Below are 13284 nucleotides of genomic sequence, written 5' to 3'. Positions count from 1 at the left end.
AGTACAAAGTTTTTTTGTTCTTACGAAATTGTTTCTTTCGTTAATGTTTAGTTTTTTAAATTTCTCGCAAGATTTCAGCCTGTGCCCTCCTTTACACAGTTCGCATGACGTATGTTTATTTTGTTCGGAGGTGAACGCTTGTGTTTTGAAAAAACTACGATTTAAGTTGTTGTTGTTACTCGCTTGGGGCCTACTGAAGCTTCGATTTAGGTCATGTTGAACGTTTTTAGTTCTGACCATTTTTTTATCTACCCTTTCTGCAATTTCGTATTGGGTAGTTAAGAAATCGTTCATTTGTTGCACGTTGGGCACTTTCCTCGTGATGAGAGCGATTGCTCCCACAAAAGTAACGATTTTTCTGGTAATGCTGATGTGCATATATTTACCAGAATGGGGTCCCAATTGTCTGTGGGAATATTCTGTGTCGCTAGAACCGACAAGCAATTAGAAACAGTGGATTGAAGTTTTATAAATTCTTCACTTGTTTCTTTTTGAATTTTTGGTAAATTCATCAATATTGTGACTTGTTTGTCTACTAATATCCTTTCGTTCTCGTAACGAGCTTTTAGGGCTTCCCAAGCATAATTGAAATTTTCGTCATTAAGAGCGAACTGTTTGACTAATACCCCTGCTTGACCTTTTGTTTTGTATCGGAGGTGATACAATTTTTGTGCATTAGATAATTTTGGGTGGTTTATGTAAACGGCTGTGAACATGTCGCGGAAGGACGGCCATTGTTCATAACCACCATGAAAAATTTCAGTGTCACAGGCGGGCACCTTGAGGTGGATGCCTGAACTCGCCTCTTGGCTTTGCACTTGTGGCAGCTCTACTCTCGGTTGTGGAGTAGGTGCAATTGCTTTAATTAATCTCAATTGATCGGAGATCATAGCTCTCGTTTCCTCGTACTGGTCTAAGCAGTGTTCATATTTGGAGTATGCTGAAGATTTGAAATTTTCAGGTAGATCTGATTCGTCAGATTCTACAATTGCGTCATACGCAGCTTGGTGACGTGTCTAGAAATTGCTTAGATTTTCTTTTTTGATTTCTAATACCGATTCAGAGTTATCTTGAATCGGTGAAGATGAAAATCGAGTGCAGTATCAAAATAGACTGTCACTCTCAGCAATAAACTTAGTATAGGAAATATCTTTCATCTTTTTTTGCTCTGTAGCACCTTGCTTCGAGCGTGAAGCATCAGCAGGTGTACATGGGCTCTTTTCTTCTGAAATCATTTTTTGTACTTTTAAATATTGTGTTGTCCTTAGAATCTCCGTTCATTTAGACAATGTGATAATATTGAAATATATATATGAGAAAAGAAAAATTCTCTCAGTGTACTTTTGATAACAATAAGTACGCGTGAAATCTTTAAGATAAAAAGGTTTTGTTTTTTTTTTTTTTTTTTGTTGTATACGCAATGTATCAAATAGCGAACGCGTATTTCTGTTTACTTATTCCCGGTGCTTATGTATTTAGCTACTAGTTTGTTCTTGTTTTTGTTTTTTATTTTATTTAATGTTTCGTACTCGTTACCAAATACTTGCGTATACGAGCGATAATGCAAAAAGGAGAAAAAGGTTGATGACCTTTGTATATAAGTTTGCACAATATGTGCGTGTTTATGTGCATACGTAAGATGCAAAAAATTGATTTTTTGTTTTGTTTTGTTTGCAATCCTGCTTGTTTGTGCTTTAACAAGAACAAGGGGTATTGCTGGACAGGTGCCGATTTGGTCTTTGAATATAAGCAAGTGTGTGTAAATACTTGAAAATGGCAATACGTATTTAATTGCTTTTTCTTTCTACCAACGTTTAAAATTTTTTGTTTGATTTGTCCGTGATTAATTTTTTTTTTGTTTAAATAACAAATTTTAAAATTTTTATAATAAATTAAAATTTCGCATTTGCCGCTTTATTTTTCCGGAATTTTGTAAAAATTGTAAAATTTTAGTTTAATTTAGTACCCTGTGTACGTTGTATATGCCGGCATAGGCAAATTGTATGCCGTATATTGATATGTATGTATGTAAATAATATTTGCCGTACGGATATCGCGGGAATAGAAAATCGTGAAGTGCAGGTATGCACTTTTGGTTGATTGTAGTTTTGCTGATTATACATACATGTGGGTGTATGTCGCATTAATTTCGTTTCTCACTTTGTTTCGGACATATGAAAGGTATGTACATATGAAAGTGGTTACTAAATTGGCATATATGTATGTTTGGTTTTGTTATTTTTACTTTCTTTTTTTTAATTTCGCAATTGCCCTAGCTTACTTTTTGCGCAATCCTGCTTATACTAGTTTGAGTATAAGGGGTATTGCCGGAAAATTTTGTCAAGTGAATACTTGAAATTTTGTTTTTTGATTTTTTTTTTTTTTTTAATGTTGTGTGTTTGGATACACAAATGTAAGCTTAAGTAGGCCTTTTAACAGATATGTATATGCCGGTATATATAACTATATATATATATATATATATATATACATATATGTCATACTATATACCGTTCATACATATATTGAATGTACATATATAATGTACCAAACTGTTTTCGGTTTCCCGGAAATCAACCGTAAGTTCAGACAGTTTGGTAGCAACCGTTCTATTAAAATTTACAGGATCGTATACAGTTTTAGAGAGATCAACTGTAAATATTAACATACATATATGCAAATAAGTATAAATTGTTTAAAAAAATAAATGGAGTTGATACACTCACTTTGTGCCGCTTCAAGGGAGTTTGAGGGCTTTATATATAGTTTTGAATGGGGAAGTGGGAGTAGTTTGCCACTGCGTCCAATTTGGTTCCTCTCTGTTTCCTTTCCTTTAGGTTGCTTGTTCCGCAGGTTTAAGTTTCTCTTCGTTGGTTGGCTTTCCCCCGTTGGTTTGATTTCCTTCGTTGGTTGGCTGTTCTTTTTATTATTATTATTTTTATAATTATTTATTTTGGTGTTTTTAATTTCACGTTTATTTTGGTTTTTCACAGGAAATTAGATTTTTTTTTTTAAAACAAATTTTTAAATATATGTTAAGTTCGCGCCCGTGGGGATTTTTTTCTTTTGTTTTTTGATAAATAATATTTCGCGCCCGGTGTTTGGTTTTTTTTTTTTTTGTTTTAAGCACTGCTTTGTTTTTATATTTATATTTATATTTTTTTTGCACTTTTTTTTTTTTTTTTTTTTTTGATTTTGATTTGGGTGTCACACAACGGAACTGTGTCCGTTTTTCAAACCGTTTTTTTTTTTTTTGTATATTTCACCTCACGGAACTTTTGTTTTTTTTTTTTTTTTAAGAAATTTTTTTTTATGCGTATATATTTATATTTATATGTCACCGCACCTTTTAGTTTTTGGATATTTGTACATGTCACTTTTTAATTCTTTTGCCGCTTGAATCTTTCTTTTTTATATATTTTTTTTTTCCAAATAGTGCCTTTCTTTACGGCTCGAAGGACCAATGTTTAAAGCAGCAGTGTCCATTCACCTTCTATCCTTTAGCACACTTACCACTTTTACTTTTAAATAAAACCACTCGGTTAAGGTATACAAGTAATTTAATGATGCTATGGATTTATGTGTTCACAAATTCAATTTAATGATGCTATTGATTTACGTGTTCACAAATTCGGTAAATCGAGGGTTTTGAATAGTATTGCCGGAATAAGGGGCAATCAAAAGCAAACGTTAATTTTAATTACTATAAAGTTGAAAAGATATGCGGATGAGCGAAAAAGGCGCGAGGTCAAGCGGCGATGCGTAAGCTCCGTATGTAGGTCAAAACAAGACTGAAGAAAAAACTTTTTAGTTGACCCTTTTGACAGTTGTGGTATGTGTGTGGATGTCCTCTCGCGTGTGGGTAGTGGAATGTAGGTTCTGTGTGTGTGGTGTATTGGTGGTGTATTAGCGTAGTGGCATTAGGGGGGGGCGGCTTATCTCATTTAGCCAGTTATTAATATTAGGTTGATACCAAATGTTGCATTTTTATGGTATTTTAATTCTTCAATTTTTTTTTCCATTTTCAATATTTTTTAATGCGATATCATAAAATGTCAATTTTGGTGTGTAGCTCTGGTTTAATCTTTCGACAAGATACACAAAGGTATGAATATACTTTGTTTTATTATTTTTAGATTAAAATTTCTATTTTACAATTTACAAATTTAATTACATAATTATTATTTAGTGCGATTTTTCTATCCTCGAAGTTTGTTTCACTACTTCGTTAAGTGTATTTGAAAATATTTGAAAATATACAGCTTTTATTTTTTTTTATGTGCTATTATCCCCATTAAATGCCCTTAAACTAAATGTATCGTCATCATTCTCATTAGGATTTTCTATGTTTGCCAATTTCATTGGTCTTTTTATATTTGCCGGATGGACGTTTTGTAAGGGAAATATTCTGAAATATGGTTGATTTTTATGCCTTACTCTTTTGTAGTTTTTAATTGGTCCTATTTGTCCGTTTTCTATATATTCTTCTCTGTTTTGATTTAATTTGGTTATTGTTTTCTGTTTTACTTTATTTATTCTATCTTGTAATATGGATGGACAAATGTTTTTTTTGGCGTCCCTTGGAGAACATTTGATAGTTGAGTGGTACCTATCGTTATAGTTGCATATAAAAATTTGTATTCTCATTTCTGTTGAAAGGCTAGAGTCCTCAATTCCTGTTAGTTTTTCCAACAAGGTTGAGTGCAGTCTCTCAATGTCTGCATTTCCTGTATGGCTATTTGGTTTTGTGTGATGGACTTCTACATTTTCGGCATTTAAATATTCTATTAATTGTTCTGCTCTAAACTCATTATCCATAATAATTTTTTTAGGTTTACCGAATTTCGCAAAATGTTCCATAATTATTGTCTTTTTAGCTCTCCAATTTCTGTCTGTTATTCTGTAAGCCGCTGCGAATTTTGTTAATTTATCAATTACTGTTACAAATGATTGCTTATTGAAATGAAATATATCTACATGAAGTATCTCATTTTTATTGGTTGGAGTTTCAGTTAGGTGAAATTTAGGTTTAATGGGTTTCCTGTCGTATTTGATTTGTTGGCATTTTTGGCAATTATTTACTATCAATTTTATTTCTTCTTTGAATTTTGGAAAATATATTTTATCTTTTAATGTGTTATAGGTTTCATTTATGCCACTATGCATAGATTCTTTTATATGGTATAGTGATATTTGCTTATGTAATTCTTCTTCTTCTTCTATTTCTGAGGCTCTTTTTGTGCATTTTATAAATTTTAAACTTCTATCTTGAGCAAACATTTCAATAAGTAGTTTTTGTATTTTATGGTAATCTGCTTCAGATACTTCTGAAAATATTCCTACTATTCCGTTTTCTTTTATATATTTTTTTAATGTTTCCTTGTTCTCTTCTTTTTCATCCATTGGGTTTATTTCAATTATTTTTCTTCCATGGAGTCTTTGCATTTGCTCTTTTTGTCTATATGTTAATATAATTTAATTTTATATTTATTTACAATTTCTTCTTTAATTGGAAAGTGTTCAAGCAGTTCTTCATCTGCTGAATGAATTGTTTCCGACCATTCTAAGTTTGATTCATTGTCGTTACCTTCTTATATTTTTGGTGAGTTTTCAATTCGACTCAAGAAATCAGCTACAACATTATGTTTTCCATTTAAATATTCTACTTCAAAGTTGTATTCTTGCAATTTCAATAACCATCTCTGATGGCGTTGAGAAAATTCTTTTCCTTTATATTTATTAACAAGATATTTGATCGGACAGTGATCAGTTATTATTTTAAATTTATTGCCATATATATATGGTCGAAAATATGTATGTAATAGAGAAAATTACCGCTAAAAATTTTTTGTCTGCAGTTGAATATTTTTGCTCATGATATTTAGAGTTCTTGAAATATAGCATACTGGTTGGCCTTGCTGTGAAAGCACTGCTCCAATGGCATAGTCACTAGCATCAGTTGTGATACTGAATTCTTTGTCGTACTCTGGGAATTTGAGAGTTGGGTGAGATGAAATGAGTGCTTTTAAATTTTCAAAGCTTTCAATATATTGTGGATCTTTAGCGTTTATTTTATTACCCTTTTTCAAATATTTTATCATGGGGTAAGCTATTTTAGAATAATCTTTTATGAATTTTCGATAATAGGCCGTAGCTCCTAAAAATCCTTTTAACTGTTTCTCAGTTTTTGGTATTGGTAGTTTTTGAATTGCTATAATTTTATCTGGATTAGGTTTGATGCCTTCTTTTGTAAAATGTGTCCTAGGAATGTAGTTTCTCTTTGAAGAAAACTGCATTTATCTGCCTGTATTTTTAATTTATTCTCTTGTAGTTTCAAACAAATTTTTTTTAATGAGTCTATGTGCTCTTCTAATGAAGTTGAAAAAATTAATATGTCATCTAAATATACGACACATATTTTATTTATATATTCCCTCAATATGTCATTCATAAATCTCTGAAAAGTAGCTGGGGCATTTTTCAACCCGAAAGGCATTCGGACGTATTCATATAGTCCTGCCGGAGTGACAAAAACTGTTTTCTGGATGTCCCTTTCTGCCATTTAAATCTGATGGTAACCTTTTGCTAGATCTATAGTGCTAAAGTACCGTGCTTTGCCCAATTTATCTAAGATTCCTTCGATATTCGGTAGAGGATACTTATCGTCTACAGTCAATTGGTTTAACCTCCTATAATCAACCACTAGCCTGAATTTTTGTATTCCTGAATTATCTATCTTTTTCGGTATTATTAGAATAGGTGAGCTATATCTACTGTGACTTTTTCTAATTATCCCTTGCTCTTCTAATCCAGAAATTTGTCTTCTTACTTCTTCTTCATGTTTTGGAGGTAATCTATAAATTCTTGAATTTATTTGTTGATTCGTAACTGTTTTAAATGCTTTTGCATTTGTGAGCTTGTCCCCTTCTTTATAAATAAGTTTATTGAAATACTTTAATAATTTTTCGATTTCCTCTTTCTCATTTGATTTTAAATGATCGAGGTTGATGTTCTTTACTTCACTTATATCTAATGAATTAACTTGCTCTTGCCTAGTTTTCATATAGAATGGAAGATTCACACCATTTTTCAAAATTATTGTCATTTTTTCGATATCAATGGTTTTAACGTTTTTGAAAAGGAAATCATTTCCTATTAACAAATCATATGGTTTATTAAAATCCATTAATAACCATCTCATTTTTGCGTTTTCCGGGTATTTAAATTCTTTGTGACAAGAGCTTTTTACCTTAACATTTGGCGTTTTAATTATCCCGTTTAAAGTATTTACCAAAGTGCTTTCCCTTTCAAGCACTGGTAATTTAAATTTTTCGAAACTCGATTTTTTCATTATACTTATGGTTGAACCTGGGTCGACCAAAGCATACAATTTTTTCTCAAAAAATGTTAATATTATTATAATTTTGTTTGATGATTCCGAGGCTAATTTGTAAAAAACTCCTCGTTCGTGTTTGATTCTTGTGGATCACCTCTCCTACTCATTGTGTCCACGTCCATGGGTTCTGGTCCCCTATTTTGTACTTGTTGTCTACTATTTACTGAATTTCTTTGCTGTTGTGAATAATTATAATGATTTTGATTTGTTCGAACTTGTTCTGAATAGTTTGTACGATTTTGCCATCGAGGCTGTCTTGCTTGATTGGATTGTTGTCCATGAAGGTTTATTTGACGTTGTCCGGATTTTGGACGATACTGTTGTTCAGAAAAATTTTGATTTTGTGAACGACATTGTCCTGGATAAAAATTTTTGTTGTTAACACCATTATTTTTGGTATTAAGGATTTAGATTGCCTTCATCCAACCCAATAAATTTATAAATTTCATTCGCCATTTCCGTTAATGATGTGACCGATTGCACTGTATATGCAAATGTCCCTGATGCTAATTGTTTTATTCGCTGAATTAGCATTCCCGAAAAAATGTCTCTCATAGTGTCACCATTTTCGCTTAGTGCACTATATTCTGTTATATCATCCACGATTTCGTTTAATCTTTTACTTAATTCCGCTATACTATTTGCTTTCAGAACCGAAATTTCTTTCGTGATCATCATTTGATTTTTTGTGGATCTATAATGTTGCCTTAATTTAGTTTTGCAACTTTCCCAATTTTCAGGTGGGTTTATTTGCAAAAAATTTTTTGCTGATCCACCAATTTTCAAATCATAAATAACCCTGAATACTATTTCTTCCTGTCCTACATAGTCCCTTCGTACCCTGTCAATGAAAGATGGCAATTTTTTTACAATTCCTTCAAAGGGAGATACATACCTTAAGTCTTTTTCGACTCTTTGCCTAATAGTAAGTTGATTTATTGCTGCATTTTGTGCAGTTATCTGTGTTAAAGATGCCAAGCATCGAGTTAGCATTTCTATTTGCTCTGCCATATTTTTTATTTTTATTTTATTTTTGCAACAAAAATTATAAAACAATTGCAACTCTGTTAGCTTGTTTCTTTTCTCGTTTGTTCGTTTCTTTTTCTAACTTTATTGTTTTTGAATTGATTGAAACATTTAGTGAGTATAATTTCTGCGTTGACTCTTTTTTTGTTTTTTTTTTTTACAAAGAAAGTAATGACTTCAAATAAAACTACTACTTAAATTATTAGTTGAATATTATTTTACCTTGCTGTTGGAGCTGCTGTTTTTGTTGTTGTTACTGTTGTTACTGTTACTGGAGTCGTTGTTGTTGTTAAATTAGTAGTTGAATATTATTTTACCTTGCTGTTGGTGCTGCTGGTTTTGTTGTTGTTTTGTTGTTACTGTTACTGGTGTCGTTGTTATTGTTAATGTTCTTGCTGTTTTTGGTAATGTTGTTGTTGCTTTTGTTAATGTTGTTATTATTATTGTTGATTTAAAGTTTAAATTAGCTGGAAAAATTTAATCTCCTTGTTGATTTATGGAATTTGCGTTACGTTTATTATGCTTCTTATTTTCCTTTGATGTATTATTTTCTTCGTAATTGATTGCCTTTGCGCCCTTTGAATTATAAGTTGATTTTTATATATGTTCATTGCATTTTCTGTTATTTTTATAAAGTATGTACTGTCCGCTTCTGCGCTATGTACAGTATGTATTTGTAATATACACTTTTATTGATAGAATTGCTGTTTACTTATTTTTGACGCTCACAGTATGTCGTCGTCGTTGAATATTTGATTTAAATTTAATTCTATTACATTATTATTTTCGTAATTTACCGAACTACCGACTGCGCCAGTTACGTTCTCTGCGACGGCACAGAAAATGTTTTATTTTGAATAAAAAAACTCCGGTATTTCCGTACGGTGCGGCTTGCCGTTCAGTTTATTATTAAATTATTATTTCATTCTTAAACTATGCTCAGCGTAATTTACTTAGGGCCGTTGTGCTGATTCGACATTTCATTATTACTGTCAACGACCCGGCATAACTTAAGTAATCAATTTAATATTTAGGTAATACGATACCAAGAACGTTTATTCGTTTATATATATAAATGTGTGTTTGTATATACACGATCATGGTACCGTATTTGGTTATGCTATTTTGCAACTTTTGTATATATGTATTTAAAGTTGCAAAATACACATATTTACAATTAGTATTAAATTACATTAAATAATATTTTGGGAGTGGTGGAGTCATCTGATGGCGTAACTCGCGTGCACATAAGGAATCGTAGTTACGCTAATTTGGCCAATGTCCGAACATTTGTGGTGAGTTCTTCTTTCGTGAATTGATAAAGGGAAGATGGGATTGATATCGAAACACCGGAAGTATCAACCGAAATTGTACCATTTCCAATTTTTAGCGAAGACGATGTAAAATGTCTTTGACAATGTCAATGTTTATATCGAAAAGTATGCGAACTTCATTTCCATTCCAGTGATTAACGTGTTCCAGCATTTGTAATTGCTGGCTTACTTCTCCAAAACTTGCACACATCGAACCATTCACAGTAAGCAATGACTCAAATAAAGTTCAACCGGGTACATTAATAAATAGCAACCGAAGATAGAAAGGATTGGAGGATGGAGTCATTTGTAGAAGTTCACGCAAGTGAGGAAAGTTCTCTGATTGCCATTCACTTGGGAGTGGCCAGAAACGATACTTTTACATGTGACTCAAGCATCTCACGACTTCCGGTCTTTGACCAAGTATCCTCTGGGTAGCCTAAGAACATCCGTTTGAAGGCGAGCTAACGTGAGAAGGCGAAACATCCCCTGCATAGGGTTGTGCGCTGGGTTTGGGACCCGCCACGCAAAAAAACACCCCCAATGAAAATTAACTATAAGCCTCGGATGAGAAACCCCCCTTTCGATGACGACCATGGCAAACGAAATAAGGACTACGATTTGAGGGCATGCACCTGGAATGTCCGGTCCCTTAATTGGGAAGGTGCCGCTGCCCAGCTGGTTGATGTCCTCGTGAAAATAAAGGCTGACATAACCGCCGTCCAAGAAATGCGATGGACGGGACAAGGACAGAGACGAGTAGGTCCTTGTGACATCTACTACAGTGGCCATATAAAGGAGCGCAAGTTTGGTATTGGATTCGTGGTTGGAGAGAGACTCCGTCGCCGAGTACTATCATTCACTCCGGAGAATGAACGTCTAGCCACAATCCGTATCAAAGCGAGGTTCTTCAACATATCGCTGATTTGCGCCCATGCCCCGACGGAAGAGAAGGACGATGTGACCAAAGATGCCTTTTATGAGTGCTTGGAGCGCACTTATGAGAGATGCCCCCGCCACGATATCAAAATCGTGCTTGGCGACTTCAACGCCAGGGTGGGCAAAGAAGGTATCTTTGGCTCTACGGTCGGTAAATTCAGCCTCCACGAGGAAACATCCCCAAATGGGTTGATGCTGATCGACTTCGCTGGGGCCCGAAATATGGTTATCTGTAGTACTAGATTCCAGCATAAGAAGATATATCAAGCTACCTGGCTGTCTCCGGATCGAAAAACTACCAACCAGATCGATCATGTTGTGATAGACGGAAGACACGTTTCCAGTGTTTTAGATGTGCGTGCGCTCCGAGGTCCTAACATCGACTCGGACCACTATATTGTTGCAGCCAAAATTCGCACCCGCCTCTGTGCAGCAAAAAACGCACGCCAACAAACACAAGGAAGGTTCGACGTCGAGAAGCTGCAATCACAACAGACAGCCGAACGATTTTCTACTCGGCTTGCACTACTGCTCTCTGAGAGCACTCGTCAACAACTCGGTATAAGGGAACTGTGGGACGGCATTTCAAACTCCTTACGTATAGCTGCAACTGAAACCATTGGTTTTCGGAAAGTGCAAAAGAACAGCTGGTACGACGAGGAGTGCCGTGTCGCAGCGGAGAGAAAACAGGCTGCATACCTCGCAACGTTACGATCGACCACAATACGTGCGGGATGGGATAGATACCGAGAGTTGAAGAGGGAAGCGAGACGCATTTGCAGACAGAAGAAGAAAGAGGCCGAAATGCGTGAGTACGAACAGCTCGATAAACTGGCCGACAGGGGTAATGCTCGAAAATTCTACGAAAAGGTGCGGCGGCTTACAGAAGGTTTCAAGACCGGAGCATACTCCTGTAGAACCCCCCAAGGTGATCTAGTTACCGATGCCCAGAGCATACTTAAATTATGGAGGGAACACTTCTCCAACCTGCTGTATGGCAGTGATAGCACAACACCGGGAGAAGGCGAACCCGATACCCCAATCGATGACGATGGAGCAGGCGTTCCATTGCCCGACCATGAAGAAGTTCGAATAGCAATTGCCCGACTGAAAAACAACAAAGCGGCAGGGGCCGATGGATTGCCGGCCGAGCTATTCAAATACGGCGGCGAAGAGCTGATAAGGTGCATGCATCAGCTTCTTTGCAAAATATGGTCGGACGAAAGTATGCCCAACGATTGGAATTTAAGTGTGCTATGCCCAATCCATAAAAAAGGAGACCCCACAATCTGCGCCAACTACCGTGGGATTAGCCTCCTCAACATCGCATATAAGGTTCTGTCGAGCGTATTGTGTGAAAGATTAAAGCCCACCGTCAACAAACTGATTGGACCTTATCAGTGTGGCTTCAGACCTGGTAAATCAACAACCGACCAGATATTCACCATGCGCCAAATCTTGGAAAAGACCCGTGAAAGGAGAATCGACACTCACCACTTATTCGTCGATTTCAAAGCTGCTTTCGACAGCACGAAAAGGAGCTGCCTTTATGCCGCGATGTCTGAATTTGGTATCCCCGCAAAACGAATACGGCTGTGTAAACTGACGTTGAGCAACACGAAAAGCTCCGTCCGGATCGGGAAGGACCTCTCCGAGCCGTTCGATACCAAACGAGGTTTCAGACAAGGCGACTCCCTATCGTGCGACTTTTTCAATCTGCTGCTGGAGAAAATTATTCGAGCTGCAGAACTGAATCGAGCAGGTACAATCTTTTATAAGAGTGTACAGCTGCTGGCGTATGCCGATGATATTGATATCATCGGTCTCAACACCCGCGCCGTTAGTTCTGCTTTCTCCAGACTGAACAAGGAAGCAACGCAAATGGGTCTGGCAGTGAACGAGGGCAAGACGAAATATCTCCTGTCATCAAACAAACAGTCGTCGCACTCGCGACTTGGCACTCACGTCACTGTTGACAGTCATAACTTTGAAGTTGTAGATAATTTCGTCTATTTAGGAACCAGTATTAACACCACCAACAGTGTCAGCCTGGTAATCCAACGCAGGATTACTCTTGCCAACAGGTGCTACTTCGGACTGAGTAGGCAATTGAAAAGTAAAGTCCTCTCTCGACGAACAAAAGCCAAACTCTATAAGTCGCTCATAATTCCCGTCCTGCTATATGGTGCAGAGGCTTGGACGATGACAACAACCGATGAGTCGACGTTGCGAGTTTTCGAGAGAAAAGTTCTGCGAAAGATTTATGGTCCTTTGCGCGTTGGCCACGGCGAATATCGCATTCGATGGAACGATGAGCTGTACGAGGTATACGACGACATTGACATAGTTCAGCGAATTAAGAGACAGCGGCTACGCTGGCTAGGTCATGTTGTCCGGATGGATGAAAACACTCCAGCTCTGTAAGTATTCGACGCAGTACCCGCCGCGGGAAGCAGAGGAAGAAGAAGACCTCCACTCCGTTGGAAGGACCAAGTGGAAAAGGACCTGGCTTCGCTTGGAATATCCAATTGGCGCCACGTAGCGAAGAGAAGAAACGACTGGCGCGCTATTGTTGACTCGGCTATCATCGCGTAAGCGGTGTCTACGCCA

The sequence above is a fragment of the Bactrocera dorsalis genome, chromosome 3 (genome assembly GCF_023373825.1).
Source record: "Bactrocera dorsalis isolate Fly_Bdor chromosome 3, ASM2337382v1, whole genome shotgun sequence".
Classification (NCBI taxonomy): Eukaryota; Metazoa; Arthropoda; class Insecta; order Diptera; family Tephritidae; genus Bactrocera; species Bactrocera dorsalis.
The sequence above is the reverse complement of the archived record's forward strand: the minus strand, read 5'-3'. Positions refer to the sequence as shown.